This window comes from Athene cunicularia (genome assembly GCF_003259725.1).
Source record: "Athene cunicularia isolate RWA chromosome 20 unlocalized genomic scaffold, athCun1 chr20_part1, whole genome shotgun sequence".
NCBI classification, from domain to species: Eukaryota; Metazoa; Chordata; class Aves; order Strigiformes; family Strigidae; genus Athene; species Athene cunicularia.
In genome coordinates this window covers 6,187,004-6,207,085 of record NW_020799125.1, presented here as the reverse complement: position 1 = coordinate 6,207,085, position 20,082 = coordinate 6,187,004, and the positions used below count along the sequence as shown (strand labels likewise).

General features: G+C 41.9%; 1 protein-coding gene across 3 annotated transcripts in view; it reads left to right on the top strand.

The window, feature by feature from the left end:
- The window catches only part of TSHZ2 (teashirt zinc finger homeobox 2), a 232,445-nt gene that overhangs the window by 202,861 nt on the left and 9,502 nt on the right, over nt 1-20,082 (top strand). The gene's annotated exons all lie outside the window — the stretch shown is intronic.

Below are 20,082 nucleotides of genomic sequence, written 5' to 3'. Positions count from 1 at the left end.
AAAAATCCCAATTCTCTAAGCAACTATACACAGCTTGCGCTATGTCAAAACATGCCTACATCGAGTAAATATATTATTACGCTATGTTAATATCTGTTATATAACGGTCATCTATATTAATGTATTCTTCGTGTAAGATAATAGTATTCATTTACTTGACTTTATGCTGCTACCTACATTTGGATTTCTACTGCAGAATATCCTTTTTCGGGTCAGATAAGAAAGTATTTGCTTTAATACCCAGTGCCACACTCCCTGCCTTGCACTGAGTTGTGCCACTTGTTATTACCCCTCTCAGATGAGCTTTTGGTTTGGGCTGAAAACAACAAAGGCGGTTTCTGTGCTCATTGTCACTTCTATGTCCAGAAGGTGTTAACATTGTAAATAAGCTCTGCAGGGTCCTCGAACAGGCTGCCAAAGCAAGACAACAGAACAGCAAGACCCTTCGCTTTGTGATCATCTCTTTGAGTCTAAAAGCCCCAAGCCCCAACAGTTCAGCCGTGGCACCCATGGGAGCACTGCTCACGCTGAGAGAACTGCACTGCTCTCCCATTAGCATTGACTGTTATGAGAGATCATTTCAAAGCTAAATGCTGTTTATGATTGATTCTGACGGTGGTATAAAGTGACATAAGGCAGGCCCGTGCGGCGTGCAGGGTTACCGGCTTAGCTTCGCCGCCATAAGAGTTTGCAGAGTGAACCCCACCAGAGCTCATCTTTGACCCAGTAGTAGCAGCAGCAGAGGGTCTGAGCCCTGCCATAAACAAACTCTTGCCATCCTTACTCTGCCAAAGTCTCATTCACCTTTGCAACATTTCCTTAGCTCTTTGCCTAAGCACAATGAACAGCCAAAATTTTGCTAATACCCACCCTGTGCTGAGTCCTGGCAGGGCTGGTGCCAGCCAGCAGTGGCTCAGTGATGGCAGCTCGTGGAGGCGAGGCGGCACAGCAATTGTCTATTGTCTCCCCTCCCAGGAAGCCTACTTAAAAGCGGAGGACATGTCCTCTGGCCTGATCACCAGGGTTACTTTTCTTTGCTACTTGGCAGCTGCAAAAATGAAACCCAGCTGTAAAAAATAAGAGTCTCTTCTCTATTTGGCAAGGTCTCTTTGGAGTTGGAGGGTGTGTGTGCGTGCACATGTGTGTCTATGCAGAATGAAAGCAGACTTGATTAGCAGTTTCGTCTGAACATGTGTTTGCCACCAATTATATTCTTATATATTCACAAGTGCTGACTGTCTGGTTAAAGTTAAGGTATAACGTGCGTGTGTCTGTGTTTGTGTTTAATAGACTGATGAAAATCAGGCTGTCACTCTCCAACCCCAAAGTAAGACACACTAGCATTGTACTGCTGTTGCTTTCAGCCAAGAAACACCCTCTGAGCACACAGCAGAGCTCAGGAGTCACTGGTTGTTAGTGATGTGCTCTGGTCATTTGGCAATGCCCAGCTTTCCATAATGCATCTAAAACAATTCTGTGTGCAAAAGTCACTTTTTGTAATTGCAAGGAGAGGAACTCAGCCACAAAGTGATGGATTCTGATTTTTTCTTCCCATTAGGATGATTTAGAATTGTACAATAAGCATCACTGCATGGCTGCTAGATAATGCATGTTATTAATTTGGCACATACTAATGCTCTATTTATGTAATATTTCATACACTTTGTAGAGCTTTAGATTCAGAGAGCAACTATAGAAATAACACTCAGGTCTGCTCCTACCGTTTGATTTTTTCCTGAGCAAAGGAGTAGTAGCTCAATGAATTCCTGAATCACACAGAATAGGTTTCCTCATGTTGTCTCCACAATCAGCCCTTCAGCCAGTGAGTTGGCCCCTAACAGTATGGGAACAGCTAATAATTAAATCCTAACTCTTTGAAGCTAAACAAATGAGGACAAGTGATATAATTAAAGTAGAGAGGTGCCTGACTTACTATCTTCCTTAGAACTTGCAAAGTGGCCTGCTTAGGTCTCTGTTGTGGTGCTAGAGTTTTCAATTTTAGCCACTTAGTCTTGCAGGAAGGGCATTACTCCTCTGTTTATCAGGGGCCAGACACATTCTCCACCTGATGGAAATATCTGGTAACAAGCCAGAAGGACCCACAGTATTAATTTCTGGAAGAAGTATTAGGGATTGAGGACTTGTAAGTCTGGACCTTATTATGAAAATCCAGCATGTAGAGAGAGAAGTGGCAATCCTACAGAGAAGGAGTTGGGAAATTGAAGCAGGTAAGAAAAAACGTTGCGTTCATCTGAGAGTAAAACTACAGACAGGAGAGCGATCCCTTATGTGGAGTTCATTTGCAAAACAAATAATTGAACTTTGGTTTCCACCTCTAGGAGTGTTTGTATCATTTACCCCACATTAGTAGTCAGAAGATCAGTGATAGCTAGATTCAGTAGTTTATTCAGGAGAAGCCCTAGCCCAAGGATAGCAATGTAAAGTGTGTCTCAGATAATAAATGGTCTCTGTGATTAGCTGGTATTTGAGCTCCTTCTTGCCCTCCTACATTCACTGCTTACCCCAGATTTCAGTACGTGTGCTTTGTGCAGTCTCTCTACTACGCCTGTGTTGATGTGAAGTAGAAAAGGTTGTTGCTAAGTGACATGACAACTGCAAAGTGCTTTTCAATTTCTTTTTCTGTTTTCTACTCCCACCTTCCACATACATCCTGTATGGAGAGTTTGCTGCTGGGAACATCCCTGTCTAGCAGAGAACACTGTGTGACAAAGCTCCGGGTCACATTTCTCACAGAAGTGACACAGAAGCTACTGTTGCTGCCCCAATGCTTCTTTCAGCTGTAAACTTGGAATTGACCGAAGATCATTCCCATTTTTCTTTGCTCCTGTGTAAATCTGGGTGATTCAGTGTCCGGTCTGAAATGGGTTTGATGGCATCTTCCCCAGTCATGTGTTCCAGCACTCTCCATGCACAGCAAAGCAAAGGTATCAGCCCCGTGGAGCACAGCACAGCCAGCTTCTGATCTCTGTAACTCAGCCCTGCAAACGAAACCTAGGACAAAGTTTTGTCATAGCTGCTCTTGCTGCTTTATCTGCGCTGTGGCTAACTGTCATGGGCTGTAAAGAACCATGTTCTGCTGTAGTGGAAGATTTTTATTTACAATACCCTGCTGGTAGGCTGAGTCTCTGTTGCTGAAGTCCTCCTCAAGTTATTTCATCTATTGGCTCCATGTAGGAAAGTAGTTTAATAATAATAATAATAAAAAAAAGGCAACCAAACTTCAAACAACTAGATTCTTTGAACTTTACCTCTTGCAGCAATCTTTATACTACTTACATCTCCCTGCATTGAGTTTCATTGGCCAAACCATATCCTTTTGTTTTGTGCCAATACAGTGACTCTAATGCTCGATGGGCCCCATCAGGACCTACCACAGCGAACCACAGCTTACCATAGCAAACCACAATAAAATGATAACAGTAAATAGTGTTACAAATCTTGTGCATCTGTCTATCCTGGGTCCCTCTCTATTCCATACGTAGGTTAAGCCACAACTTCTCGCCATGCAGAATTTGTAAGTGAAAGACTGGCATTACGCCTGTGCTGTCTGTTCTTTACCACATTAAAAAGGTCATAAAAGGATAGTCAGTTAAAAAATCCTGGTACTGAACAGAGCTTTTGCACTGAAATAAATTCAAGCAAGATTTTTTTTTTTCAGTTTGCAGGGAGGGGAGCTGCTAGAAAAAAATGTGAACTCAACTATTAGCTTTCCACTTGTAAAACTTCATATATCACTAAATATATTGCCCGTAGAGGACAGAAGCTGTTAAGACGGAAAAGAATTTTGAAGATGGATGAATGACAAAGACAAATGAAGATTTTTATTTTAGCAGAAGTTTCCAAGTGCTGTCTCTGGGTTGGGAGGGTACTGTTAATAAAGTACACTTGACATATAACTGTTCAAGTTCCTGAGAAACAGCTTTGCTTTAAAGTTCAGTAGAGGATCAAAAAGAGTGAATTCTCTGTTTTTCTCTATAAAAAAGAAAAAGAAAGCCCTGAAAAAGGATAGGTTTTTTTGGGAAACGGCATCTATGCCTTTTGTCTTTTCTTCTCTTTGTGGTCCAGAGACAGTGCGTTGACTGACTTCTTCAGAAAGGAGATCAGTGAAATTGTCAGTTGATTACTTCTCCTTGATTAGCATTTATAAGAGCCCTGTGATACATTATTTGCATTCCTATTTAGCCGTGATTTTTGTGGGGCAGCAATGATTAAACTTGTCACAGGGCCTGATTGACAGGGTCAGATCTTCACTTTCTACTCTTTTGAAATTAAAAACAAATGTGTCAGCTCCCTTCATGGGCCGCAGCGCTGTGAAGCTTGCTTGCCTTGTCATCGCAGATAGGTCAGGAATGTTTTAATTTTAGGGATGGATTCTGCTTGTCAAGCAGAGTGTGATGGCGTGTAGTTCTGGAGATGAGATGTGAAGGGTGTAAAACAAAGAATGGAAAGAACAAAGACAAAGACACTCACATTATTAGACAGATTTAATTAGTCTGAATGGATATTATGCTAGATGAAGCAGTGAGCTGTGAAATTAACCCTTGATTACGGATTGGCGGATCATGCTCATAAAGAGAATCAAACCTTGGTGAATGGGAAAGAGGTGCCGTCCTACCCTCACAGCCTTCATCCCCATGACCCCTTCCCAAGTCCAAAAGGGGGTGAAAATCTTTTGAAGGAAAAGCTGTCGCTGGTGGTTTTGGGAAGTTAGGGCAGTCTCTCATTTTTTCCCAATGTCTGAGACTAGCTTGTCCAAAGAGCTGAAAGCTGGCAGGTTACATGGAAGCAGATTTTTGCGTGAAGGATGGTGAGCAATGACTCCCACCCAGTGCTACCCATGCCCTGCAGGCAAAGGGGTGCACAGGCAGCACAGAGCCCAGGTCCCATCTAAAGTCATAGTCCTACCTAATTCCTGCCTCCCTTCCCACCACTACCAAGCAGGTTTGATATTTCTGCCTCAAAACCTATTTTGTTATGATAAGCTGTGAGTTAATACAGTATTACTCATCCCCAAGTGAGGGTTTGGGCTTCAGAAAGGCCATACAGCCTCTAACATGCAAGTGCTGTAACGTCCCAAATGCTGAGATAGTGCGGGAGATTAGGGTAATGACAATTGAGAGGGTGCTGTGTTTTGCTGCATCCGATGCTGTGCAGAAGAGGCACTTCAGCCTTTTGTGTGCTGCTCATCAGCATTCCCTAAAGCACCGTATCAAGAACTACTCCTTCTAATTAGCACTACTGCAACAGAAGAAAACAAATAGAAAATACAGTGTTACTCTCTTGTTAGTTCCTTGTCATTTCTTCCAAGTTGTTCAACTAATGGAGTAATCAGCCTTTATGTCAAAAAAAGAGAGAAAAAAAAAAAAAAAGCCAAAGGGCATTAGGCGCACTAATCTACCAATAGGTGTGAGGCCCCTGCTTCCCTCTGGCACATTTGAAATGCTTAGTTTCAGAGCAAATTTGCATGCTGGAGACTGTCAGATTAAAAAGGAGTGAGACATGAAAACAAGTTGGGTGAGAGACTGCCTAGAGATGGTGGCTGATAACTTACTGAAGTCTTACCTCTTTAGCCGTGTTGAGCCTCTGTGTGTACCATGCTGCACAGTGTTACTTCTCATACCATTTTTTATAATGTGATATCAAGAATTCTCATTTTTACTTAATATATAGTAGCATTTAAGTGGTCTCTGTATGCGGAGTGAAAAGAACCCTTCAGTGAAAGACCTACAATAGATTAATTAAAGTCATTATCTTTATATGATAGCAGAGAGTTACTATCCACAGAAAGAAAGGAATTTCTGCCTGCACATCTTTTCTGCCCCGGTTTCCCCATCTCTTTTTGTACCCTGAAAGAGAAGAGACAGCATGAGAAGGTGATGAGGGAACAGGACATGACATGAATCCCATTGCGAAGTCTACTACTGAATTTCTGTTGGTGTTAGAACAAGTCACTTTGCCATTCTCCAGATGAAAACGATTATTTAAGGACAAAAGACTAGTACTTATCATTAAACCTGAAGACACAGACTAGTTCTTAGGCAGAAAAGCCTTGTCATTGAACTGGTGTTTATGTGAGCAGTCACACATTAGTGTTACTGCTTTCAGGGGCTTCTCATCAAAGTCTTTATTATTAGAAACCTATTGAGCCGTATCCTCAGTTGCTGTGAATCAACATAACTCTCCTGAAATTAATGATGCTACACAGTTTTACATCAGCTGAGAATCTGGCTCTTCCTTTCTAGCTGTTGATCTATTATTCAGCTAAATTGTTCCAGTACAGGCCATACAAAACACTGTGCTCTTCCGAGAAGGATCTGCTTTCCAGACCCAACATTGGCCCCTTGGGCAAGACCCTTGATCTGGGTCTTCCCAGTCCCTGGTCTGGAATGCCAAGAGGGTCACAGAATAATTTAATTCAATAGTTTTAATTTAATTGTTTGATTCAGTAGTTTCTTGCAATCTCTGCTGCTTTCAGCACGAAGCACTGCTTTGGGTACCTGTTGCAGGGAAGGGCTTTGCCTGCAGATGTGCTGGGGCCGGCGCCTGGGTCAGCTGGGTTACAGCAGGGCTGTGCAGCAGCGCCTGCATTGGACATGCTGTCTGGAGAGACTGCTGGCCTTTTCGTTAAAAGAGAACAAAGCATACGAAGCCAGCGGAAAATGCAGTTGCCGCTAAAAGGGAAATCTCTGTATCTTCTGTCTATCTATTGATCAGAAATGTAGGTGAGGTTTTTGGTTTCTTTGTTTTGCCACTTGCCACGGTTCTCTCTCTGGGCACTGAGCTTTATAGCTTGTAAAACCTTAACATAGCTGGTTTTGTCATTGTGGTGCTCCGCCTGCTCACTTTGCAGAGAGAGAGACTTCAACTAGTGCATTCAGCTTCAATACGAAACATCAGCAGACAAAAGGTATCCAAAACAGAGGTTTGGACAGAACCATTCAGTGCAGAAAATGTTGAGTAAATGCTCAAGACAGCCCTATAGCATTACACGCGATCCTTCAGTGAGGAACAATAAGCACTTACATACGGAATACAATGCACTTTTGCCTGGGTGTTCAGTTTTATATTACCGTCCTGCTGTTCACAAGCACAGCTGAAGAACTGGTGCTAGGAGCACTGGCCCCATTTGCAGGGGCATTTCTGTCTCACTGATACGCCTCTATACAGAGAGTGACTCTGTATAAATCAGGGAACTAACACTGGTGTAAAACAGGTTTGAGCAGAGCAGACTCATGCTCTTCACCCAAAGTGGCAGCTCAAAATCATTGCAGTTCTGCCTACCAGATACAGCGTATATTTTCTAATTATATACACGAGATCCTCGCACACCTGAGGTTCAAGTTTGCAGCACTGTTTCTCATCACTCACTTAATTCAAAGAGCAAGAGCAGTTATACACCCCCCACCCTTCCTTTATTTTTCAAACTGAATTGTTTTAGTGGTAGCTTGGTGTGTCAGCTTGTAAGTCTATAAAACAGTTTTCTACCAGCTGGAAATCCAACATGCTACATGAATACATAACAGTGCCTAACCAAGAAGGTTTGTAATTCAGTAATTAGCTGTAATTAATGAACACAAAGTGAAGACTCATTTACAGTTTAAATTATCACATTAGCTCCTGTCACCCTCTATGTACACAAAACAGCAGGAATTCAATTATTTTTATTCTTCAAAGCTAATTTAAAATTTAAGGAATGCCATTACATGAAATAATAGGTAGGAAATGTAATAGAAATCGCTGAGAACAGTTGGCCATCCTTAGAATGGGAGGAAAAAAAAATGCTATCAGTGATGATTTGGAAATGTTGTTTCATCTGTGAACAGATGAAGGATTGAAATCTACGCTCTTTTCAGTGTATTTAAAAAGGAAACGAGTTTGGTGGTTGCTAAGTCTTTGTGCAGGAAGAGCCATTGTGCATAATTGTAAAAGCAGTTGATACTGATAATGCTGTTGATAGTAACATGATGACAGCATGGAAATGCTCACACCATTATCTTTAATGGGGCTGAGTCGATTGCAACAGCATCGAGCCCCTGTAATATTCACCAATCTTAGTTGTGAAACTTCAGCCTAGCAGGCCTTAAGTAATTGTCACTTTGCAATCTGCCTATAGTTTGTGTGTGTACGTATGTCTATGTAAAATGCTTTCATTGTGCTTTTAAACCTACCATGATGCTTCTCTCTGCAGCTGCCACTGATTTTTTTTTTTTCTCAAACAGTTCAATAGCAAGAGAATTCCAAACCCATCTGATGCTGCTTCTCTAGCTCCCACATATCTGCATTACAGCCCTTATTTTGGGGAGTTTTTTTATTTCTTATTCAGTTGCCTTTTCATTTTAAATAGGCCACTGGAAGCTACACCGTCTAATTTTTCATAGGTGATCGACTGCTGAGTTGTGGGTTTACGTAGACAGAGGGAAGGTAGCGATAAGCCAAAGAGAGAGGATTCTATTAGGGAAATGCAGCAGTAACTAATGAATCCTGCCAGTAATTGGGAAGGTGTAAGCCTCTGTAATGTCGTAATGATAGTCATCCGTTCTGTGCATCCCCCATCACTCCGAACGATCCCTCATCGTCTCTGTGATCTCAGACACTTAGCCATGCAAATCTTCCTGACAGGACTCTATGTCTTTGTCTCCCTAATTGGACAGTATAGAGTTGTTTATGGATATTGCAGACATTTAGACCTCAGTTGGAGGTTGTTCAAAAATCGTTAGCAAAGTTGCCTTAACAGCATTGTCAAATATTTATTCCCCTGTTTCAATATCTGTTTTTAACCCAGGCATGGTTTGTGATAGAATTAACATTTTGAAGATACACCGTCTCTTTCCAGGCTCCGTTTGAGATTGTTATTAAGCCGTTTTCCTACAGAAAGAGAGAACAAGAAAAAAAAAAACAACCCTACCCTAAACCCTCATTTCTCAAGGATAAAATGTGAGATTGTAGGGAAAATGTGCTGCTTTTTAATACCATTTCCATGGGGGAATATTAAGAATGCTGACAAAGGCAGTTCCACTTACAAAAATTACAGGAAGCTTATGGGGCAAAAATTCCAGTTTAGTGTAAACCAAAATAAATGGAGAATAATCCCGTTCACTATAGTACTTCAGGTGAGCGCAGATTAAGATTCAGTATCATCTATTTTAGAAAAACTGTCTTTTTTCTTGGTCAAGAGTTAGGGGGGTTAATTCTTGTAAATAATAATCTATTAGTAGTAGGTGAAAACTAAGATATAATGAATTCATCTAATCTTGTGCTTTATCATAACAAAGTGGGGCTTTTTTTAAAAAAAAAACCTCCTTGATATTTGGGGGATTTTGTGGTTTTATACATAATGCGTTTACTGCATATGGTTTGGCGATCTTCTGAGCAGAAGGGAAAGTCTTACTTACAGTGACCTAGACCATCAACACAAGAAGCAAAACTGAGTTTAAGAGAGCATGCTGCAGATGAAAGACATGGGCCGCTATAGCCACAAATACTTGAGATTTGGAGTGTCAGGGAGAGAGATCAGATGGATCAGGCAACTGAATTTACAGCCCCTTGGTCATATGCCATTTTACTCGGACAAGTTGTCCCACAAATCAAGGGGATTGTTTGCCTCAGTAAAAGCAGACCAGGGCTCTCCTTTATGTATATACTAAATTAAATCCCTAATCCTGCAAAGAGTTAACTACATACTTCCATTGCTGTCTTGTCTTACAAGGCTACTTATTCTAGCAAAGGTAAAAATTAACTTATTTTATATTCTTTATAAAAGCTCAATATTTAACTGGAATAAAACCAGAAAAAATACATGCGAGAGGTTGTCTAAAATAATAATTTGGCAATTTTTTTAACCCAACTCTATTTCTTTTACACAAATAGAGGGTGCGAAAACTTCTGTTCATGGGAATATTTCTAGGAAGAATTTCTGAAAGTATTAATTTGCGCCTGTCTGGCAACTATCTCGAAAGCTGTTTGTAGTTTTGGAAATTATTCAGCCAGGGAGCAACAGAAATGACACATTATATAGTTGATTAATACAGTAAATAGCAAATTACTGAAGGGGGAATAATCAAAGCCATAGTTGCAGAAAATATTTACCTTATCTGATTTCTCTCAGGTTATCCCAAAGTTTTAGGTACTTCCCACAATCAAACCCAAAAGGTAAAGAAAACAAATTAAAGTAAAACTATTTCTAACACAAGAGATAGATTTTTTTTTTTCTTTTGGTGAAAAATTTCCGTATATTTGTTATAATTCTTTACTCTAGGAAGTTCCCATTTGCTGTTCGTAGGTCTTTTCATAATAAACCTACTGTTCCCCTAAAGCATTACTGATGTCATCTGTAAGCCCATAAGCTTTTCAGTCCTCTCCCTAAACTACTGATGAAAAAGTTGTGAACTACAGCACACAGAAAAAAATCCATCTCCTGAAGGTCAGAGGCGGCAGGGAACTGCCTGGATATCTAGCCAAACACATCCACAGCGCCTGTCCCATGCAAGCTCACGTTTTGCCGTTGCTGAGCTTGCTGCAGGGCCAGGGGCTGAAGGAGGGCTCTCCCACCTCTCGGATGTCCCTCACGCTGAACACGGAGCCCTCTTCCCTGCAGCGTTTGATGGGCTCCTGGACACAGACAACAGGCTGACAGGGACCAGCCCAGGTTCACCCTGATTACAGCGGGTTCGGCCTCTCCCTCATGTCCAGGCTGATGCCACTGGGTTTCCACTCCCGTCGTGCTGCTGGTCCGGGGGGAACAGCACTGCAGGACAGGGTCAGGCTCTCTTCTCCCTGCAGTAGACATACTAAAGCAAATTGGCTCTAGATGCGCTTGCTAGAACCTTCTCCTCCAGAATGAATGTATTGGCATTTAGGTTTTTTTATACACTCACGTACGTATATATATTTAAAATCCCAGCTTTAGAAACTTATGTTGGTGCAGCAGTCTGTGACACTGAATACAAGATGCTGTGCAAAGCAATTGCCAAATGTTTACATAAACACATAAATAAGACAAATAAATTTATTTTCATTATTCATATTTTCTGCTTTTTCTTTTCCTTTTTATTTATGCTTTAAACAACAGTTACTGTAAATATTACGATTAAAAAATGCCTGCAGTGGACAGAAAGATGATCAAAAAGCCCTGATATAGAGCAATTCATGTTTCTTCTTTACAATCACTAACGAATCTTAACTTGAACCATGTTATGTTCCCATGTGAGTGATAAGCAATGATTTATTATGAAGTGTCACGAAATCGGAATGCCATACAGTGAGACATGAGCTAGTGGAAAATGTGTTCCCTGTTTCCCAGCCTCATTACTCAAAGATGCAGTGTCCCTTTCTCCAAGTCTAATTTACCTGGCTTTTCAAGGCACTCTGATAGCAAAGGAAAGAGCACCAGGAGTGAAATACCTGATCCAGGCTGTGCTGTTCACCGACCAGCACTGCTAAACACATTGCAATAACCAGGAAAAAGGGCCTGCCTGGAAATTCAAAGCTATTGCTGTATCAAATATTTGCAACGCTAATGATGCTACCTCCAAAAGCAATTGCTTGGGATTACAGCATCCGTTGCCTCGTCAGTACTGTCAGTGCATGAAGAGGAAATAAAACAGGCATCGTGGAGGAGACAAACGGATAAGTTTTCTTTATGCGTTAGAGTTTCTTCTACTCTCTAATGATTCCCTTCTCCCCATGATCCTAATTCAAGTAACTGGCATGTGATATATTTTGTAGATAAATCAGCAGCAGAAGAGCATGTGCAGTACTGGCACCACAGAGTAGGTGATTTACTTGTAGCTCGCACTGAGAGCTGGTTTGGTTTTTAAGGTGGGAATTTGTGTTTTAAGTGCTTCCTCACAAAGAAAGAAGAAACCAACACATTGCACGCTAAATTCACATAAGCAGCTCTGCTCTCCTACCAGTTAATGATTTCTGCAAAAAGTAACCCAGTCAGAGTCTTGGATTTTAAGCATTTTTCTGGGTGTCTCTTTAAAGGCCCTAATCCTGAAAGTGCTTGAGCTATGTCAGATCATGGGTGGAAACAGGTACATCTGCCTAAGTAAAGGCAAGGTTTGAGTGTGGTTCCGTTCTGCAGCAAAGAGAGATGGAAGCGTGAGCCTTCCCAAGGAGGTATGGCTTGGATGGTCTGAGCACATCACTGGGCAATCAGAAAGATAGGCTGACACCTGAAATGAACAGTATTTTGCTGGAAAGACAAAGCCTCTACCCATTAAAAAAAATATATTATCCAGAACGATAGATTTAATCACACCAGATTTGTTAACAATTTACCAACAGTAGCAGTTTCTGTTTCAAACCGTGATCCCATTGTACCATAACAAAATGTGATAAAAGACCAAAAAGTTAAACTGAACAGAATAACCTTGAGAAATTTGTCCTGCAAATTCTTTCACATGAAAAAAAAAAAAATCTAGGCATGTTACAACTAGTTCAGTCTGTCTTAAGGCAATAGTAGCTGTTGTTTTTCTTGCAGAAAATGTGGAAATCATCAGAAGAAAATTAACAAGAACTCATCCTTGTCTGAAAGGCTAAGAGACTCACAAATTTCAAAAATCTTTCTTCTATAGAAATGCTTTATACAGAATCTTTGTGAAGTACAATCCGGAGAGTAGTTGTCTCCCAGCACTGACAATGTCTGCTGTTCCAGAGGAGACGGTGTGTGATGTACCATCCTGAAATATTGTCAGCAAGCCTGGAAATATGAAGGCACTTTCATAGCAAGGCAGGGATGAAAGGAAAGAGGTTTGGGTTTGCTTTTTTGTTTTGCTTTGTTTCTTAGTCCTAATAAAATCTACCAGTGTGCTCTTAACTTCTCCCCTCCTGTTTTGCTCAGTGGAGAAAGGGAACATAATTCTCCTGCAGAAGAGTTATGGTGTTCAGGGGAGAGGAAAGAGGTACAAATTCCTTCCTGGAGGTGTTTGCTTTAGCCAGTGACAAGTTTTGTGTAATATCAATATAGCTCTGAATGCAGAGATAGGATCAGCATCTCCCCACTCTCGAGTAGCCGTTACTGTCTCACAGTGAATCTAGACATTTTAATGTCATAGCTCAATAAGTGGGGTTGGGAGGAAATCCACCTGCAATAGCCTCTAGTTTGATGATTAAGAAATTCTCTTCAGAATCGAAAAAATGTGGGATTGAATCTAACCGGGAATTACACCACAAGAGAAACAAGGAGGCAACTGAGGAATTAATCAACAGTTGAGTAAACACTTGCAGATGATAATTTGGCCTTTTTAAGCACCTGGATTAATTTAGGAAATCTAGCTTTAAGTGACCCGCCAGTACACCCTGACCTCCATCCATGTAAACATGAGACTTGAACCCCCCATTAGTGTCCAGATGGTTGAACCATAATTGCTTTGTCTTATCTGATCTAAATTTACTTCTTTCAAGGTGTGTTACACAAGCTATTTCTCTTCTGGGATCCATACAGGTGGCATTTTAAAATGTAGCAAGCACCCAAATCTACAGAACCTGCTTGTCACAGAAAATGACACAGTTTGCATGTGACCTGTAATGACAGTTGCTAGTTGAAAAGAAACCAGAAATTCAGCTATATCTTCCACACTTTGGTTGCAGCTGCCATCAACTAAATCTCTCTCCAAGGGCAGATGGTGCCCTGTACAATGAACAATTTAATCTTTAGCAAATAGAGAAACTTTGCCAAAAACTCCACTTTTTTTTTTTTCTCCAAGAATAGGCTGTCAATAACATGTGCTCTCAAATACATTGTGGTTTGATGACTATACTTTATTTATAGGAAAAACCAAAAATTAAATGTTCTCTCTCTTTTTTTCTTTACAAGCTTGTGATCCTTCCAGATACCCCTGTACGGGGCTTTGTGTGCAGAAGGGATTAGCAGGGACCAGTTAAGTGTCAGAATACTTCTTTGTGCCTGTTAGATATCATGTGTGCTCTTCTTTTTACTGAGCGTGTGTGTATCCTGTGTCACCTTGAGGCCCAAGCTGAGATCAGGGGTGAAATCTTGGCCTCTCTCAACACAAGTGGCAGAAATCCCACTCTCTCCACCAGCCCAGGATTTCATCGCATCTCTCTGAAGACACAGGGAGCTGCAACCCCCAATTTTTCATCTGCCTCCACCTACCAGCAAAACAGCTGAGGCGTGCAGGGAAGTGAAATGATTTGCCGAAAGCCAAGCACACCAGATCTTTGGGGGTGGGCACCAGGTTTTAACTGTGACCTTGGTGGAGCAAAACTACCCAGCTCCATCTCTTCCCTTGCTCTCCCGGGTTCCTCTGAGGGAAGCAGGGACGGGTTGAGTGTGCACTGCTGCTGGCAGCAGCGCCGGTTGTCCCTCCTGCATCATCCCCACACCCGGTGTTGCTGCCTGAGCTGCCTGGACCCATGCAAAGATCTGGATTGCCCCAACTATCAGGAAAAAAATTTAGTCTTGGTGATTCTCCTCAGCCTAAACAGCCCCCTGACCCTGACCTACAGCACCATACAGTCGGCACTGGTGAGCAGTTCCATGCGGCCAGAGGAATGGGGCAGCTTCAGCCAGCTGAGCTCACCTCCACCCTTACTGCATCTTTCATTTGCCTCTGTCTTTTGGGGATGTGCCTCATCGTTCTTGCTTTTAAAATACTCCCGGATCCTTTTCTAGTCATTTGCAGAAGAAACTGCCTGCCCTCTGGGGAGCTGCTCAGGCTAACAGATGTCAGCATTTTCACAAGCCAGGTTGTTCAGGTGGATTTGGAGGATCTAACTGTATTTGTTCAGGGATGTCGAGTAACCCTAGTGAGCAGAGCGCTTGAGTAGGTCTGACTGGGCTGCTTTTTGTCTAGAAATACATATATGTACTTACACATAAAAATGTATTTGCAGAAGAATTTCTGCATCTCTCTCTTAGGTCTCAGGTGGCATGATTGGTACAAGAATGCCCCTAAAATGTCAGTGTTGCTGACCAGCCATGGTGTTTGGTGCCATTAGTCCACAGTTCCTAGCAGAGATGGATTACTGTGTTCACTTCACTGTGCATAATACGAATAGGCATATGCTTAAGAGTTTTGCTCAACCAGGGTCACAGCTAAAAAAAATCTGTCATACAAAACTGTACACACAGATATCAGAAGTTTCTGAAAACAAGAAACTCAAAGGTTTTGGGGTTATTCTGGCATATTTCAAGCAGATTCTTCTTTTATATTGCAAAACTGTTGGGCCAGGCCAGCTGAGGTAAATCAGCATAACTTCACTGACCTCCTACAGAGAAGGTGCAGATATGCGCTCCCATGATCTTACTGCTGAAATCCAGAGGTCTTTTATCTGGCCTTGGCCTTAGCCTCTTAACAAAGTATCTTCAACAAATAGTTTTCTGAGATAAATGCAATTTAATGACTTCAAGTTTTTATTAAATGTAGTTTCCATCATCCCAGGCAATGAGGTCTCTAAATTCCTCCACCTGGGTGTTACCGCAGTCAGACAATTTTGTGTTTAAGCAGACACACCCCAGGAACATCTGAGCTAGAGCCCATATTTATTTTCCATTATCTTGTCCCACATTCTCATAAGCTTAGATCACAGGACAGAAATATGTTTTACTTTTACAATAAAGAAGACCTTTTTCCACACTCCCCTCTCCACGTGGCTGACAGCACGGACTGAATACATGAAGTCTGGTGCCTTCTACAGGATCAGGAGGGGCTCAGGGACCTGCTGGGGCCCACGGTGGGTTTTGCTGGTGTGTCATCATCTCCCCACGCTCCGCTGCTGGGCAGCAGCTGGCTGTGACTTCTGTGCAGTGCACAGAGCAGCTTCTGGGCACACCTTCAGTAAGGGAGCATTAAAAATCTTTTCCTCCTGGCATCATATGGCATCTCTGCATGTGTTTGGGTGGGTGCTGCACCCTCAGCAAGAATGAAGAAAAGCTGAAAGTATCAGTTTTCACAAGGGTTATTCGTACCTCTCCCAAAATGCTTTCCCACCCTACTAGAGTGTGTTTTCTGAAACAAATATGCTCTATTTATTTATTTAATGTGCTGTTAAATGACCTTCTGGAAAGCTATTCCTGTTGCAAGGCTTTAAAATGGATGGGCAGGCATAACTTAAGAGAGCATGCTCCTTACAATCAGGATGAATCATTTGAGTAGTTACTGTTTAGATTGATATAATTTTAGTTATAATTATGGGTAACGAGAAGGCATTTAGAGTCTGTAATATTGTAATTCATGGTGAGAGGAGTCCTAAATGAAATAAAAATATATCCAGATTTGCTTTTTCTCCCTATCTAGGTATTATACACATGAGCATGATTCTTTAAGGAACAGATTTTCTGCTGCTGTAATAATCTAGCAAAAGCAGGTCAAAAATTACGTCTAGAGATAACATATTTGGTAACCACAAAGGGACTGTCTGTATCTTCCTATTTGGCCCTGTAAGAGTCCTGCAATTTATTACTATAGGTACAGCTGCAGCATGGAAAGGTTTGATCCATAGACTCCATAGTTTGGAGTCCAAAGGTTTGATCCATAGATATAGTCCATGGACTTTGGTGGGTGGATCACAGATATATATTGTCATTTTTATTATCCCGTTACACTAATAGAAGATTATAAAATTATATTAGCAAAGATCTGGAAATACAAAAGAAAATTATGAACACATGAACCTGCTGTCATCTGCCTGGCTCTAGAGTACCATCACACCTTGGACTGTGCCACTGAGGTGGTTGGTGTTCTGCACAACCCAAAAAGCAAACAGTTACAGCAATCCCCAAGTGAAGGACTTGAAAACCACCCCATGCATGGACAGCCCGTGTCCTACCCCCCAGGACGCTGCGGCGTTCGGTTAGAGTGGCTTTTGGCCACAGAGAAAAGAGGGAAAGGAGACTAGAGAGAGTAAACAAAAGCGTGGGATTTGGCATGTGCGTGCACGTGTTTGTGAAAGCAAGAGCGAGCTCATCGGTGCTCCCGTGAGCCAGGAGCCATGCGGGGGCTCAGGAGCACAGCTGAGCAGTGCGGGTGCCAGCCTGCGGAGGCCGGACACACGTGCAATTAGCTGTTGACATACAGTCTGCAGTTGTCTCAGATTGCAGACATGTTTGAGAGTTCCTATTTCAAAGGCTTCACAGCTGCATTTTTACAGCAAGATTTGAATGAGGCGAGGGGAGCTGTGCCATGGACAAGGAGTGGGAAGGTGATCGCTAGAAGGAATCCTGAGTCCTGACACGTCTGCAATAAAATAGATACAACTTTTTACATCTGTTGATGGCTTGATAATTAATGTTAAATAAAAGCAAAGCTGCAGTATCTACAACTGATATTTCACATCTGCTGTGCAAGACATCATCATAATGAACACCTTCAGCTGCATTTTCATAACATAACTTAGATGATAGATTTTTCTTTATGGTACAGGTTGAACTATATTTTTTTAAAAGCCGAGGAAGCAACCAACTTTGCCCATCAAATGCTGTTTGAACATCCAAGCTGCTATGCCCTAGAGTGCGTGTGACAAGCTCTCCACATACTCCCTGAATCTCTTAGAGACTTGATAATGAAATACATAAACTATGACCCTTATTGATCAGGGCTTACACTAATTAATTTCCCAAAGTCCTGTCCCAGCCTGCAGTGATATCAATGCAAAAAAAAAAACCAAAACAAAACAAAAAAACAAACCAAGGATAGAAGAGACTTTGGTTGGCCAAAAGACCTAGGGGTGATGTACTTATCCCATTGAAATCAGTGCCAAGTCCCAATTGATTTTAGTCATTCATGGATGTAACCATTAGTCAAGTGTATGGACACTTAGCCTCAAAAGTTTATACAATTGTCACAAATGGCTTTTATAGCAGTGCTAAACCAAACCTGCCTGCATACACACAGCAGTGCAGAGAATCCCCTCCAGCTCCCAGGTGTCTTGTCCCATCTTATCTTTCCTCCAGCAGCAAAACCAGTTGAAGAGGTTTTGACCCTTCCCCATCAGCTGTGCAGTCCCAGCCCTGCACTGGGGAGTCCTGCTGGACGTGCTTGTGTGGCCCCAGGAAGGATCCAGGTTTTGGCTGGGGTGGTGCAGACCCACAGGCGGTTGCAGGGACACAGTGAGGATTGTATCATACCGTGGGGTGGAAATGATAGGGAGAGAGCTTCTGAAGCAGGTTTGTTGCCAGAAGAATTCCTTGTGGACCTACACCCTGACTGACATGCCTCTAAAGAGCTCTGCCAAGGGTTAACAGTGTCCTCAGTGCTCCTCTGTGCATGCTCCCCTTGTGATGTGGGAGCAACCAGGAATACTACTAAGCTGATTTTACAGCTGATCTAATACAAAAGTCTAAGGACCTTTCTCACAATGAATCAAAAAGAAAAGGAGTCAGGAGTTTGGCTTTTCAGTTTTCCAATCCAAGCCCTTGATAAATATTTCCCACTGGCAGGGAACCAGTACGCTGCGGTTACTTTGCTTCAAACCAAGACTCCTTCCCAGATTTAGCACTTTCAGTAATACTACATGCTGCTTAATTGTCCTAATGGCATTCCAAAGGCAGACTTGAATTAATCAAGAGTGATTGCTCCTGCACTCAGATGTTTCACCACTGCCCCTCACGTTGGCCTATGCGGGACCAGCCCACAGCATCTGTGTCCTGTACCCATGAGTTAGGTAGATGCTCTGCATGTCAGAGCTGCTACAGAGTCTGATATAATCCAGGGCAGGACTTACATAGCTTTACATCCTAGTGAGGGCTGCAAAAATCCACTGAGAAATGTAAAGTGAAATGCCTGTGCCATCTCCGCAGCCTGCACTTGGGCCCTTTGCAGAGGGTGATTCTGCAGCTTAGAACTTGGCTGCAGAAGCAGAGCCAGCTCATGGTGTTACTGTATTTCAGCTCTAGGCCTTACAATAGTAAAGAAGGCTTCTGGATTTCTTTAAAATTTGAACAAGGTGTAAACTGACACAGCTTTGTCTTTTGCAGTGAAGAATAATAGCTTTGCAAAGTGTGAATTGCTCTGGAGAGTTACCCCTGAAACCTAAAGACAACATTTTAAAGTGTCAACATGGATTGCTTTTAATATCTTTTAAGTGGTAATAACAATCTAAGGTATTCACCACAATTTCAGGCTGATTTCTGTGCATCCTCAGTTGCCAAAAGTCCCTACATTCAGCTGCCAAAACCTCTTCTTCCCTTCCAACAATTTCTCCGTAGCAGGTTTGGGTTGCCAATGCAAAACTAAGCATCACTGTGAAAACTGGAAAGGTGAAGATATCGTAAAACAAATCAAATTATAAACTAAATAGCATGAAGTCAATGGGCTTTTTTGTTTTCATATGGAATTTTTTGAAAAGCTTAGTTTATTTTATTTCAAATAAAGCTACTACTGAATTTCCAGTTGATTTAGCCAGAACACAGGGAACACACCACAGGATTTGAGTTGTGTTTGCTGAAATGGCTGTGGCCTTGAACAGATAATATATTTTTCAGTAACATATTTCTCTTTGCCACTGCTGGTCTTATTTTCTCTGTGCTCTCTCCAGATTGACTTTCACTCTACTTATTGCCTGCCTCATTTCTCACCCTATTTTTCCAGTTGTTTTTTCTACTGCTTTTCTCAGTATCTTTCTCCCAGGTTATAAGCAAAACAGAACTCAACTTCGGGCTGAACTTTTAAACCCACATCTTGAAATTAAATAAAACAAGCACCTTCTGTCTCCATGTAGAAGTAATTTCACAACTTGAGTCACTTAGCACTTTTAGTTGTTGCAGAATGGAAAAGGTCTATTGGAAGAACAGTGGCTTTTAATGCTGAGGAGGTGCCAAAACAACCATAAATAACACAGCAATGTGGGTACCAAGATGCCCAACTCACCATGAGGGTTTTAGAGTATATTCCCAGCTGGTAGTCAAAAGAAGCTTATTATATTGTCCAGGTTTAAACAACATGAGGGAAAAGCAGAGATGCAGAGTAACCCACTCAGTGGACCAGGCAGAACAGCAGCATCAGTTGGAGTTTCCAGTTCCTGCATCATTACAGACATAAGGATCTGGGGGTTGTCCTTGCTTTTGGTGAGCCTATGGGTGGACAAAGTAAAGCAAAG